The 13,504-nt window shown below is 57.5% G+C and overlaps 1 non-coding gene across 1 annotated transcript; it reads left to right on the top strand.

Moving 5' to 3' along the window:
• Positions 1 to 2,132: 2,132 nt before the first annotated feature.
• Positions 2,133 to 2,214, top strand: TRNAS-GCU (transfer RNA serine (anticodon GCU)). Its single transcript has one exon. It is a non-coding gene; the product is annotated as a tRNA-Ser (tRNA).
• Positions 2,215 to 13,504: the final 11,290 nt, after the last annotated feature.

Below are 13,504 nucleotides of genomic sequence, written 5' to 3'. Positions count from 1 at the left end.
CTCTCAGCGCTGGCAGTGTGCCCATCGCTTCTGGGGGCTCCCTGGGGCTGGGGGGCTTTGGGTGGTCCGGTCTGGGCCGTGGGCTCTGGGGGCCTCTGGGGTGGGGCAATCTCTTATGCTGAAGCCCGCGGATTGCCTGCCCGTGGTTGAGCGCCAGGAGCCTCGAGGACAGACCTGGAGCCAAGCCCTGAGAGCGCGGCCACGGTCTGCAGAGGAGCCGGGCTCCCAGCGCTCCGCCTGGAGGAAGGGGCCTGCGCTGGCCTTCCCTCTCTTCCCAGGAAGCCTCTCTCTTTCCCCGTCTTGCTCTGCTTTACCTTATGCTCCCCATGAACTACCTCCTGCTTCCTTCCGTAGCAATGGGTCTAGGTGACTGACACAGGAGTGCCAGAGCCTTGAAGGGGAATTGGAAAAGAAGCATCCCTGGCGTGGAGGTTTTCCTTCAGATGGCAGCACTTCTCTGAGCTTTACTCAGCCTCCAAAATGCATCGCTTAAGCTCTCGTCTTTTCCATTTTCCTTTGATTTTCTCATTAAAGACATTGGGCATCAGCTTTGCGGGCGAGTCATGTTTCATTCTCCCCTCTTCTCCAATCCCAACCGGCTGAGTCTCCAAAAGAGTTCCTCCCTTGGTAAAACTACGGGTTTCTGCGTAGTTCCTGGGTTTGAGGGCGCCTCGTCTTTCGCCCCTGACATCCCATAGCAATGGAGACGAGGCCACTTTGGGGTGAGAGCTCTTGTGGAAGGAGCCCCATTACTCATCGGCATAGCTCAAAGGCACAAAACACAATGTGAAGGAAGCCTGAATTTTCTGTTGAATGTCTCTGTGCTGCACTGACTACAGCAGGGACTCAACAGACTGCTGGGTTAATGAGAGCCAATGATGGCCCCGGCTATTTTGTTAGGAATGTCTTTGTTAAGAACCCAGGAAGTGAATCCCAGGAATATTTCATATCCACAACGGGGAGTGCCGGCACTCTGGGGAAGGAGCTCGGCAGAGCATTGCGCTTCCCGGGCCAGGCCTCCCCCCTGCCGTGGGCTCCTGCCCCGGAGGCAATCCTGACTCTGCCAGTCCTCCTTGTTCACATGCCTCGGCAATTACAGGCCCGTGGGGTGGGCTGAGGCTGGAGAAACTGCTCGGAGTGACCAGGGTGCAAGTGGTTCTGGTCCCAGCCCCCAAAGCTGTGCACTGCTCCCCTTTGTCCAGGACAGGAATTAACCAGGCGGAGGAGAAAGAGAGGCTCCCGGGGCCCTGCCGTCGGTGTCCATCCCACAGCGTGCAATCTCCTAGCTGCCTTTCTGTTATCCAGCAGGGGCAGCAAGCCTGGCCTCTGCACCATTTCCCCCAGCTCAAGGTCTGACCTTCAAGGCACAGAGAGGTCTGGGCTCAGGCGACCAGTGCAGTGGTTTCAACTCTCTGCAGCGCTGGAGCTCTGGCAGGGAAAAAGAGGAGTCGTGTGCAGCGGGGCTGGTGCCCCTCAGCTCCCTCTTCATTCCTGACTGTTAGCTGTGCTGGGAGGGAAGCAGCCTGTGATGAGATCCTGGGTGAGTGCCAGGGGGAACAGCACAGAGACGCCACGGCCAAGCCTGAGGCACCTGCTCTGTCCTGGTGAGAAGTCCATCACTCAGGTGTGAGTGACTCCTGTCCATGTGAGCTGCTGGTATCCTTCCAGAATGTGAGGGGAACGTGGCTGGTGACAAATTCATCTCAAAGGCAGGCTCAAGTCCTTTGGAGGTGCTGAGCCACTCCGGGGTCACTCTCCTGTGTTCCTTCCTGGGACAGAGCGTGGGTCTCTGCTGTTCAGTCATTTTCTGATGTGAACGCTGAGACCTATTTCCCAAAGGTCCCTGGAGCTCATCCCAGCTGTCGGGAGAGTGGACCAGTCCCAAAAGGGAAAAACTGGAGGCTGGCTCCTTCTCTCCCATGTCAAAGAGTATAAAAAGTTGTAGGCGTCGGGAGCAGGAGCTGGAGCTGGAGCTGGAGCAGGAGCAGCAAGATCAGGAGCAGTGGCAGCGGCAGTGGCAGCAGTGGCAGGAGCAGGAGCAGGAGCAGGAGCAGGAGCAGGAGCAGCAGGAGCAGTGGCAGCAGCAGCGGCAGCGACAGCGACAGCAGTGGCAGGAGCAGCAGCAGCATGCTGACGAGGTGGCCGAGTGGTGAAGGCGATGGACTGCTAATCCATTGTGCTCTGCACGCGTGGGTTCGAATCCCATCCTCGTCGGTCAGCCCAACAATGGTCCCAAAAATGGGAGTTTCTGAGTGTGAGCAGCTCAATGCGTGCCCCCAAGTATGCCTTTGTTTTGAGATGAGAGTTGCCTGAAAAGAACTTGCAAGGTTTTGAAGTGGCTCAGGACACACCTCAACCTCTTCTGTCTCCACATAGGCAAGAGGAACAAGAAGGGAAAGAAGGAAGATCCAGGGAGCTCACAAGGACGGTCAGCCTCTCCTCAGTCCCTGGGAAGACGATAGAGCAAAACGTCCTGGAAGTCGTTTCCAAACAACGGTAGCTCAGGAATGTGGTTGGGAGTAGTAAGCATGGGTTTACGAAGGAGCAGTCATGCTTAACCAAGCTGGTAGCCTTCTACAGTGAGGTGACTAGCTTGGTGGAGAAGGGAAGAGCAGTGGATGTTGTTTACTTTGCCTTCAGTAAGGCTCAACCAGCCACGGGAACAAAAACCAAAAGACGCGTAAACCACTTTCTGTCACAGAACATTTCAAGCAAGATATTTTTTTATGGGAGACATTGCTCTTATCTGTTCACAGAATCCCAGAATCGCTGGGGTTGGAGGGGACCTCCTGAGATCCTTCAGTCCAAGCCAACTGCTCCAGCAGGGTCAACCTGAGCTGGTTGCCTAGGACATAGTCCAGTTGGGTTTTGAGTAGCTCCAACAACCTCCACAACCTCTCTGGGCAACCTGGTTCACTGTTTGACCCCCCTCACGGTAAGAAAGTGGTTTCTTGCCTTGAGATGGAATTTCGTGTGTTTTAATTCGTGCCCATTGCCTCTTGTGCTGCCAGTTGGTACTACCGAGAAGAGTCTGGCTCCCTCTTCATTCCCTTCCATCAGGTATGGGAAGAATCCCAGCTCTCACAGCCTCCCCTCATATTTCAGACACACCAAGCCCTTAACCAGTTTTGTGACAAAGCAGGGATCTGCAGGGAAGACCCGTGTGGAGGCAGGGGTAGCCAGCAGGCAGCCATGCCACCAAGGGATGTGCTGTCCCAGGTGGTCAGGAGCGCCTTGGCAGGGGTCAGAGGGACAGGGATGATCCAGCGTGGTTATGAAAGGCACAGAGGTGGCTGGAGCCTCTTCCTGCCCACACAACCTCCCCTCTCTTACACACGTTTGCACATTACAACCCATACACACGTGACCGACCACACCGATCAACCCAGGCAGCAACACTCAGCACTCAACAAAGGGCACCGAGGGCCTCGTCCAGGTCCCCTTTCTGGCTGATCACAGTGAAGGTCTGTGAGTGGGAAAACATTACACACATGTACAATGTGGATCCCTCCATCAGCCGGGCTGAGACACCCTGCTGCCCTGTATCTGGTGCCTGGCTCCAGTTGGCTGGACACCCTGGTCCTTCTGGTAGCCAGCTCCTCCAGTTCTCTCGCCCCTAGAGACTCGCACACAGACACAAACAGGCCCCACGGTGTCTCTGGCAGTTGGCCAGGACCCTCTGGTGCCTCCTGTAGCCAACTCCTTCTGTGACCCCACCCTCAGAGGCACACCCCCCTACGTGGCTCCCAAGCCGCTTTACCCACTCGCTCCATCATCTGGCTTGACGCTCGAGAGCAATCACACACTGACTGGCATACCCTCACACGCTCCACTCGCTGGCACGTTATTTCCACTCACCCTGGTCTGTCCAGGTGCCGGCACCCCAGACAAACAGTCCCAATGACCTCTGGTCCCACTCCAGTGACGGGCACCACCGAGACAGGAACCACGGCAACGTGTGGTTTGACTCCAGTTGCTGGCCCCTAGACTTCCATACACACACACACACACACACACACACAGAGAATAGAGAGCCCCTCGCTCGCCAGGGAAAATAGTTAGGAATAGAACTTAAGAAGAAGAAGAAGAAGAAGACAGGACAGGCTGCACTGATCAGAAGCAGGGCATGGCCGGGCAAGCATCCTGAACAGCAACCAATTCTTGAGTGACAGCCGTGTTATCCCATCTTCCCTCTACTTTTCTCACCTTCCTTCCTCCCAGTGCCACCCTGAACCCTCCCTTCCCCCACCTCTGGTTCCTCCCCCAAATCATCCCATACTGAGCCTCGTGCTGTCCTGTGATGCTTTTCCCCTGCACTCATCACAGTTTTCCAGTGCTTAAAGGCCGCTACAAAGAGGACGGAGACTCTCTCTTAACAAAGAGCCACGTGGAGAGGACAGGGAGCAACCGGGAGAGGTTTCACCTTGATATAAGAAAGACATTTTTTACAGTGAGAACAATCGTTCACTGCAACAACCTCCCCAGGGACGTGGTAGGGGCCTCATGACTGGAGGTTTTCAAGGTGCGATTGGACAGGGTGCTACATAATCTCATCTAGGCTCCCTTTCCCGCAAAAGGTTGGACCAGATGATCTTCTGAGGTCCCTTCCCGTCGGGGAGATTCAATGATTCTATGAATATTTGGGCTTCCTTCATTACTCTGTTTTGTGGCTTTCGAGGTGTGCCGATGAGTAATGGGGCTCCTTCCACAAGAGCTCTCACCCCAAAGTGGCCTCGTCTCCATTGCTATGGGATGTCAGGGGCGAAAGATGAGGCGCCCTCAAACCCAGGAACTACGCAGAAACCCGTAGTTTTACCAAGGGAGGAACTCTTTTGGAGACTCAGCCGGTTGGGATTGGAGAAGAGGGGAGAATGAAACATGACTCGCCCGCAAAGCTGATGCCCAATGTCTTTAATGAGAAAATCAAAGGAAAATGGAAAAGACGAGAGCTTAAGCGATGCATTTTGGAGGCTGAGTAAAGCTCAGAGAAGTGCTGCCATCTGAAGGAAAACCTCCACGCCAGGGATGCTTCTTTTCCAATTCCCCTTCAAGGCTCTGGCACTCCTGTGTCAGTCACCTAGACCCATTGCTACGGAAGGAAGCAGGAGGTAGTTCATGGGGAGCATAAGGTAAAGCAGAGCAAGACGGGGAAAGAGAGAGGCTTCCTGGGAAGAGAGGGAAGGCCAGCGCAGGCCCCTTCCTCCAGGCGGAGCGCTGGGAGCCCGGCTCCTCTGCAGACCGTGGCCGCGCTCTCAGGGCTTGGCTCCAGGTCTTTCCTCGAGGCTCCTGGCGCTCAACCACGGGCAGGCAATCCGCGGGCTTCAGCATAAGAGATTGCCCCGCCCCAGAGGCCCCCAGAGCCCACGGCCCAGACCAGACCACCCAAAGCCCCCCAGCCCCAGGGAGCCCCCAGAAGCGATGGGCACACTGCCAGCGCTGAGAGAGCTCCCCACGGCAGCCGACGCGGTGGATCCCACGGCTGTGCTCTGGGGGAAGGAGCTGAGGATTGGGCCCGGCAGCGTCACCAGGACTGGCGAGGGCTGGATCGCAACGCTGGAGTCGGCGCACCGGATGACGCACGGCTCGTTGCAGCTGTTGGCAAGCGGGGTTGGGCCGCAGGTGGCTGGCAGGCACGGGCTGTAGCACGACATGTCTCGCGGAGGGAGGCGACCCTGCAAGACCGGGAGGGAGCAGAGGGCATTAGCTGTCGGGCCCTTTCAGACCCCCAGCTTGGCTCCTCTGAGAACGGGCAGTGCCTGGGTAAGGCCAGATCTCCCTGGAAAGTTCCTTTCCGTGCCAAGGGTGACCAAGGCAGGTCGCTGCACTATGGATGGGGGACGAAGCACCAGGCGACCGGTTAGACAGCACTGGTCATCCAGCCTCAGACTTCAGCGGAGCCACTGCTACAAAAGAGCCCAACTGACTCCCTCTCGGAAGGGAACAAAGCCTTCCCTCTTCCCTCACCAACTCACCTCCCAGAAGAGGGAAGCGCAGTGTGTTTTCAAGCCTGGACCACGTCTCAGAAGGACCACGCACAGAAAGGAAGCGGTCCCCCTGACAGAAATCCTACCAGCAGGAAGAGAAGGAGTGAGTTCAGACTTACCAAGTTCACCGTGGAGAGCAAGGCAAGAGATGTGGATGGAAGGGTCTGGAGTGGCACAGGCTTTTTATATGGTGAGGCAGCGCCTCAGGAGACCTGGAACACACCTTCTTTGTGAAGCACGTTAACAAACAGCAATTTGAGGCTTGCAAAGCACAGCCAAGAGATGACGAACTTGTCTCTTTCATCTGAAAGGTCTGGCTTGCATTTCCCTATTGGGTGAGAGCACAGCGATGCATTAGATGCTGGCTCCTCAAAGCAACGGTCATTTGAGGTCCCACGCCAGTTCCCAGGAAAGGGTTTCAGTAGCTCCAGGCCCTGTGTGCGGGTTGTGCACATCCTTGCTGGGGAACGTGACTACCACTCTTAGTCAGGCCTTCGGCTGTGGAGCACTCGTGGTTAAGGCCACTCACGTGGGTCTCCTGTTGAAGGGCTGAGGCTGACCCTGAGAAACGCAAGGTCCCGCAGGGCCACGGAAGGCTTCAGCAATGAGCCAAGCCCCGTCTGGATGCCCGTCCGTCCGAGGGACGTGGAAAGGAGGGGACCTGGATCCCCAGAGGTGGTTGGAAGGTGAAGGCCAAAGACGGGCCCTCTGTGAGATGGAGGGAAGTGCCACTGTGTGAAGGGATGGGGGCACTGGGACCATTCCTAGAGGTGGCCAGGTAGCTCTGTGGCGCCCTCAAAACAAAGGAAAAAAGGGGAAAGGGAAAAAAAGAAAAAGGCCTCGTTCTATGGAAATCTGTCCGTTCTCATTCTCAGAATTCTCATTCTCAAAGTGGGTAGCCAGCCCCAAGGGTGCAAGGAGGCCCAAGTGGCTGAGGAGTAAACTCACAGGCATTTGACTGAGGGTGCTTTTCACTTTCGGTTGCCTTGCCAGCCCTGGGAAGGACATGTCCTCTTGTGGCTGCAGTTCAAAGCAGAAGGCATCTTGCGGAGCAAGGATGGGCCTGTGCTGTCCGCTTCCTGCCCTCAGGTGTTACCACACGCCTGCTGAGGCAGGTGGATGCATGTGCCCTCTCCCGCTGCCTCAGCTTTGCTCAGGCACAGCAAATGCCAGGCTCCCCATGCGGCAGAGGAATGCCTCCCCACCTTTCCCACATCCGGCAGCAGGGCAGGATGGCAGGCCAAGGAGGAGAGCAGCCCAGCGATGGTACTCACTGCCTGCTGTAGCGGAGCTGTGGCGGGCTGTGCCATGCTCCTGTCTGGTGGCAAAGGAGGCTACTTGAGGAGCAGTCTGTCCTGGCGTCTGCTCCTCTTTGCACAACCTCTCAATTGCCAGAAGGGAGAGCAGAGAGGGAGGAGCAGCAAGGCTGCACTCAACTTCTCTCCTTACCCACCGCGGCCTTTGGCATTTGCTGGTGCACAGCAGTAGTTTGAACGCTCACCTATTAGTGCACCGGCCGGGAACAGAGCAGCCATAGGGCAGGTCGTCCCATTCGGGGAGTTTCCCTCGGGGCTGGTTCCTGCTGGCAGCTTCCCCCGTGGAGACTGCTGAGGGCAACCCGTGCCCCTTCTGCGGGGCCAGGCCGCGTCTCAAAGGGCCGCATCTCGGGGCTTTGGGGGCTGGAAGAGATAGGCAGGCACTTCCCTGCCCTTCAGTTGAGGACACGCTGGGGGTCGAGTGCCTCGCAAGTTCCTCACGGAGCCTCAGAGCCTTTCAGGAGGGAGCATCACTGGCTGCTTTGACAGTGCACTTCCAGTTCCACCTGGAAAAGTGGCACGGGTGGCTGCCTCCCACCCTGGCGCCATACTGACTCCTGGGACCTGTTTCTGCCTGTACGGAGTGAGCACGTTTCTGCTGTGAGCTGTGGCACGGGGTCGACCGTCCCAGCAGGATGGCACAACAGCCCCGGAGCATGGCCCTGCTGGAAACGACGGCAGAAGTGAGACAGAGACATCAATCCTTTGCAGGAGAAGACAACGTTCCCCCTTCCAAGACCCTTCCCCCAGACGGCACAGCCGCCCGGGTGAGAGCGTGGCCCATCTTCCCAAGCAGCACGGGCAGTCAGAGCCTTTTTCCAGGCAGCTCTCAGGGCTGGCGACACGCGCCTGGCCTTTGAGCTCCCCCCCAGACCTTTCCAGACCGGCACAGTCTCCTCTATGTCTCGCAGGGTAGCAGGGAGCACCTTCTGGTGCCACTCAGTGGCTGCAGCCTCAGCCCAGTGGTCTGTCACACCGGTCCGTCAAAAAAGCAGGCTCCCCAGGCCCTGGACGCATAGGGGCAGCGACTTTCCTCGATTTGGTCTGTGCTCCAGAAACGTCCGGGAGTGGGAATGTCAGGGCACATCCGTGCTGTCCTCCTTTGGCTGCTCTTTCACCAAGGAGCATGACCTGGATTTCAAGGAGTCACCAAGTGGTTGGGCAAGACGCTAACAGCCATGACAACACTGTACAAAAAGCTGCACTGCTGCAGGAATGCGGACATGAGGTTGCGCCTAGGGTCCCCTGCATGTTGGAATCCATTTCCCCCAGAGCCCCTGATGCCAGTGCATGGATGATTCGCACCGAGGTGGAGCTGCGGTCTCTCATAGTGCCTCAGCACTTTCTGGTGACTCACGGGTGACTCCGAGGTGGTCTGCTGGTGCTACCTTGCAATTAAAGGGCTCTGAATGTGCCAACTCGTCCCTGAGCCAGGGAAAACAAGCCAGACCCTCTGGGTCAGTGACCTGAACAAGCCACCCAGCAATGATGCAAAGGCGAGTGTTGTTTGGGAAGACTGCGCCGAAGCAAACAGGTCCACTTGGTGACGGCTCACTTTCAGGCATGAGTCAGCAGGCTCCTTCACCGCTCTCCAGGGCCACGTTGAGCCGTTGCTTCTCCTCAGGAGAGTAATGAGTAAAGTCCTGGCAGGCAAGGCAAGGGCTGTGCAGTCCCCAAAGAAAACACGCTGGCCTTTCCGGACCGAAGACAACAGCTGAACTGCTGGGCTCCCTTTGCGTGGCTGGAAAGTATGTGCCTCACCGAGGCCCGAGGGGAGCAGAGATCTGCCACCGAGTAGCCTGATCCACTCCAGCAATGGCCTCAGTGTCCCCATCCCTGCTCACAACGGGGTTTCTCTCCAGACCGCAGGAGGGCCTTGTTCGACCATCCCCTTCCAATCACCCCGGGGATCTGCGTCTCCTCCGTTCTCTGTCCCTCAGCGGAACAGCCATCCTGCAGAGGCTTGGCTGGGCTCTGAGCAACTCCATAGCCTGCAGGCACTGGTGTTGCTCAGGGTCGGCCTCAGCCCGTCAAAGAGAGACCCTTCTGAGTGGCCTTCAGGCGTGCTCCACAGGCAAAGTCCTACGTAAGCGGCGGCCATGTTCCCCAGGAAGGGCAGGACGCGCACACCGCCTGCTCATGGCCTGAATCTGCTGCAAGGCTTCACCAGCAACTGGAATGAGACCTCAAACGAGCATTGGTCTGGGGAAGAAACATAGTTGCTATCAACAAAATCACTTCAGTGCTACCCAGGATGAAAAGGGAGCCAAGCATTTCAGGCAAAGGAGGCATGTCTTTCATCTACCGGCAGAGCTTTGAGAAGCCAAAATTGCTGTTTCTCAACATGCTTCATGTTTGTGTCATTTTTCAGCTCCCCCGGGGCTCTAGGCCGCAGTATAAAAGCGTGCCCAACTCCCAGCTCCTCTATCCTCTCCTCGTGCCTTCCTCTGCTCTGTGAAGTTGGTAAGTCTCAGTTCATTTTGCCTCTTGTCTCCTCGGTTGGCAGGACAGTTTTTGTGGAGGGGGCTGCATGCATTTTGCCTCCCTTGTCCTCGGTGAATGGTCTAGGATGTGAAACAGGGCATTGGTTGGTTTCTTTGCCAGCCGTGGCTCTTTCCAAGGCTCGGGGCGTACGGCCAGCACCCTCTAACCAACGACCGGGCGCTTCCTCCACCATCCGCAGTTCAGCAATGCTCCTTTTGCATTAGTGGCATGACGAGGAGCTTGCCTCAGGAGAGCTAGTCCCACCATAGACGCCGCCTTCTGTAGTGGCTGCTGTCTTCAGAAGCCCTGTTGCGTTTTACTCAGCCATGGCCCCTCGTGAGAGAAGTGGGTGAGAGGAGCCTGACCTGACAAGACGAGGGCTCTTGAGGGCGGGGGGTGGGGGGGGAGAAGGAGACCCGTTTGGCTGAGCAAACAACTTGATGCTGGTGCAAGGGCTGATGATCAGGAAGTACACAGGCCGATGCCAAGAAGAGGGAGCCTCCTGGTCTGCAGGAGAAGATCTTTCCCTGACTAAGGCCACAGCATCAAGGCTATGCTCAACCCGTCTGAAAAACCTGGCATCCGTTTCCTCATACCGGGAGGGGGCTTACTGAGGACTCTCTCTGGGGTGCCTTTGCTACCAGATTTTCAACGGCAGCCTTCAAGGCTGAGCAGAAGGATTGTTGTGAAATATCCTCGCAGCCTGCAGACGTACCCTTGGTAATGGAGCAACTGGAGGTAGCAGAGTGCCTCCGTGGGGCAGGCGTGCCTGGGAGTGGCAGGGCCGGCTGAGGTATAGGCTGCGAAGGAGCTTGATTTGGGCAGGGGGAGCTTCCTTGCGTTTGGGCGGACCCTCTCAGATCACCCTTCAATTACAAACAAATACCCACCGCAGGCCCACCAAAACGCCCAGAAACCCCCTCTCTGCAGACACTGGAGGTCCGTCTACTCTTGGGCCATGCCACTGCTTCCGCCTTGGAGAATGTTTACCAAGTGGGACCCTGCATTTCATGGGGGTGTTGCAAGTAACTCTGGCCGGGTTAGCCCAGGTCCCTGTGGGTGAGACATCCCAGGCGGGTGAGAGAAGAGGTCTTCAGATACGGCAGGGTGTGACCAGGCAGCGGGGAGGTTAAGGCGGCGGAGAGGAGGGTGCGTTGTGGTGTTCTGCCAAAAGCACAGCAGGGCACCGTTGCGGGCCCTCCTGCTGGACACGGCTTTCTTGACTTGTGCCCCATCCCAAATCTCTCTCTGCTGAGCCCCCAGGCACTGCCCGTTCTCAGAGGAGCCAAGCTGGGGGTCTGAAAGGGCCCGACAGCTAATGCCCTCTGCTCCCTCCCGGTCTTGCAGGGTCGCCTCCCTCCGCGAGACATGTCGTGCTACAGCCCGTGCCTGCCAGCCACCTGCGGCCCAACCCCGCTTGCCAACAGCTGCAACGAGCCGTGCGTCATCCGGTGCGCCGACTCCAGCGTTGCGATCCAGCCCTCGCCAGTCCTGGTGACGCTGCCGGGCCCAATCCTCAGCTCCTTCCCCCAGAGCACAGCCGTGGGATCCACCGCGTCGGCTGCCGTGGGGAGCTCTCTCAGCGCTGGCAGTGTGCCCATCGCTTCTGGGGGCTCCCTGGGGCTGGGGGGCTTTGGGTGGTCCGGTCTGGGCCGTGGGCTCTGGGGGCCTCTGGGGCGGGGCAATCTCTTATGCTGAAGCCCGCGGATTGCCTGCCCGTGGTTGAGCGCCAGGAGCCTCGAGGACAGACCTGGAGCCAAGCCCTGAGAGCGCGGCCACGGTCTGCAGAGGAGCCGGGCTCCCAGCGCTCCGCCTGGAGGAAGGGGCCTGCGCTGGCCTTCCCTCTCTTCCCAGGAAGCCTCTCTCTTTCCCCGTCTTGCTCTGCTTTACCTTATGCTCCCCATGAACTACCTCCTGCTTCCTTCCGTAGCAATGGGTCTAGGTGACTGACACAGGAGTGCCAGAGCCTTGAAGGGGAATTGGAAAAGAAGCATCCCTGGCGTGGAGGTTTTCCTTCAGATGGCAGCACTTCTCTGAGCTTTACTCAGCCTCCAAAATGCATCGCTTAAGCTCTCGTCTTTTCCATTTTCCTTTGATTTTCTCATTAAAGACATTGGGCATCAGCTTTGCGGGCGAGTCATGTTTCATTCTCCCCTCTTCTCCAATCCCAACCGGCTGAGTCTCCAAAAGAGTTCCTCCCTTGGTAAAACTACGGGTTTCTGCGTAGTTCCTGGGTTTGAGGGCGCCTCGTCTTTCGCCCCTGACATCCCATAGCAATGGAGACGAGGCCACTTTGGGGTGAGAGCTCTTGTGGAAGGAGCCCCATTACTCATCGGCATAGCTCAAAGGCACAAAACACAATGTGAAGGAAGCCTGAATTTTCTGTTGAATGTCTCTGTGCTGCACTGACTACAGCAGGGACTCAACAGACTGCTGGGTTAATGAGAGCCAATGATGGCCCCGGCTATTTTGTTAGGAATGTCTTTGTTAAGAACCCAGGAAGTGAATCCCAGGAATATTTCATATCCACAACGGGGAGTGCCGGCACTCTGGGGAAGGAGCTCGGCAGAGCATTGCGCTTCCCGGGCCAGGCCTCCCCCCTGCCGTGGGCTCCTGCCCCGGAGGCAATCCTGACTCTGCCAGTCCTCCTTGTTCACATGCCTTGGCAATTACAGGCCCGTGGGGTGGGCTGAGGCTGGAGAAACTGCTCGGAGTGACCAGGGTGCAGGTGGTTCTGGTCCCAGCCCCCAAAGCTGTGCACTGCTCCCCTTTGTCCAGGACAGGAATTAACCAGGCGGAGGAGAAAGAGAGGCTCCCGGGGCCCTGCCGTCGGTGTCCATCCCACAGCGTGCAATCTCCTAGCTGCCTTTCTGTTATCCAGCAGGGGCAGCAAGCCTGGCCTCTGCACCATTTCCCCCAGCTCAAGGTCTGACCTTCAAGGCACAGAGAGGTCTGGGCTCAGGCGACCAGTGCAGTGGTTTCAACTCTCTGCAGCGCTGGAGCTCTGGCAGGGAAAAAGAGGAGTCGTGTGCAGCGGGGCTGGTGCCCCTCAGCTCCCTCTTCATTCCTGACTGTTAGCTGTGCTGGGAGGGAAGCAGCCTGTGATGAGATCCTGGGTGAGTGCCAGGGGGAACAGCACAGAGACGCCACGGCCAAGCCTGAGGCACCTGCTCTGTCCTGGTGAGAAGTCCATCACTCAGGTGTGAGTGACTCCTGTCCATGTGAGCTGCTGGTATCCTTCCAGAATGTGAGGGGAACGTGGCTGGTGACAAATTCATCTCAAAGGCAGGCTCAAGTCCTTTGGAGGTGCTGAGCCACTCCGGGGTCACTCTCCTGTGTTCCTTCCTGGGACAGAGCGTGGGTCTCTGCTGTTCAGTCATTTTCTGATGTGAACGCTGAGACCTATTTCCCAAAGGTCCCCGGAGCTCATCCCAGCTGTCGGGAGAGTGGACCAGTCCCAAAAGGGAAAAACTGGAGGCTGGCTCCTTCTCTCCCATGTCAAAGAGTATAAAAAGTTGTAGGCGTCGGGAGCAGGAGCTGGAGCTGGAGCTGGAGCAGGAGCAGCAAGATCAGGAGCAGTGGCAGCGGCAGTGGCAGCAGTGGCAGGAGCAGGAGCAGGAGCAGGAGCAGGAGCAGGAGCAGGAGCAGGAGCAGGAGCAACAGCAGCAGTGGCAGTGGCAGCGGCAGTGACAGCAGTGTCAGGAGCAGCAGCAGCATGCT

Source organism: Aptenodytes patagonicus, chromosome 16 (assembly GCF_965638725.1).
Source record: "Aptenodytes patagonicus chromosome 16, bAptPat1.pri.cur, whole genome shotgun sequence".
Lineage (NCBI taxonomy): Eukaryota > Metazoa > Chordata > Aves > Sphenisciformes > Spheniscidae > Aptenodytes > Aptenodytes patagonicus.
The sequence above is the reverse complement of the archived record's forward strand: the minus strand, read 5'-3'. Positions and strand labels throughout refer to the sequence as shown.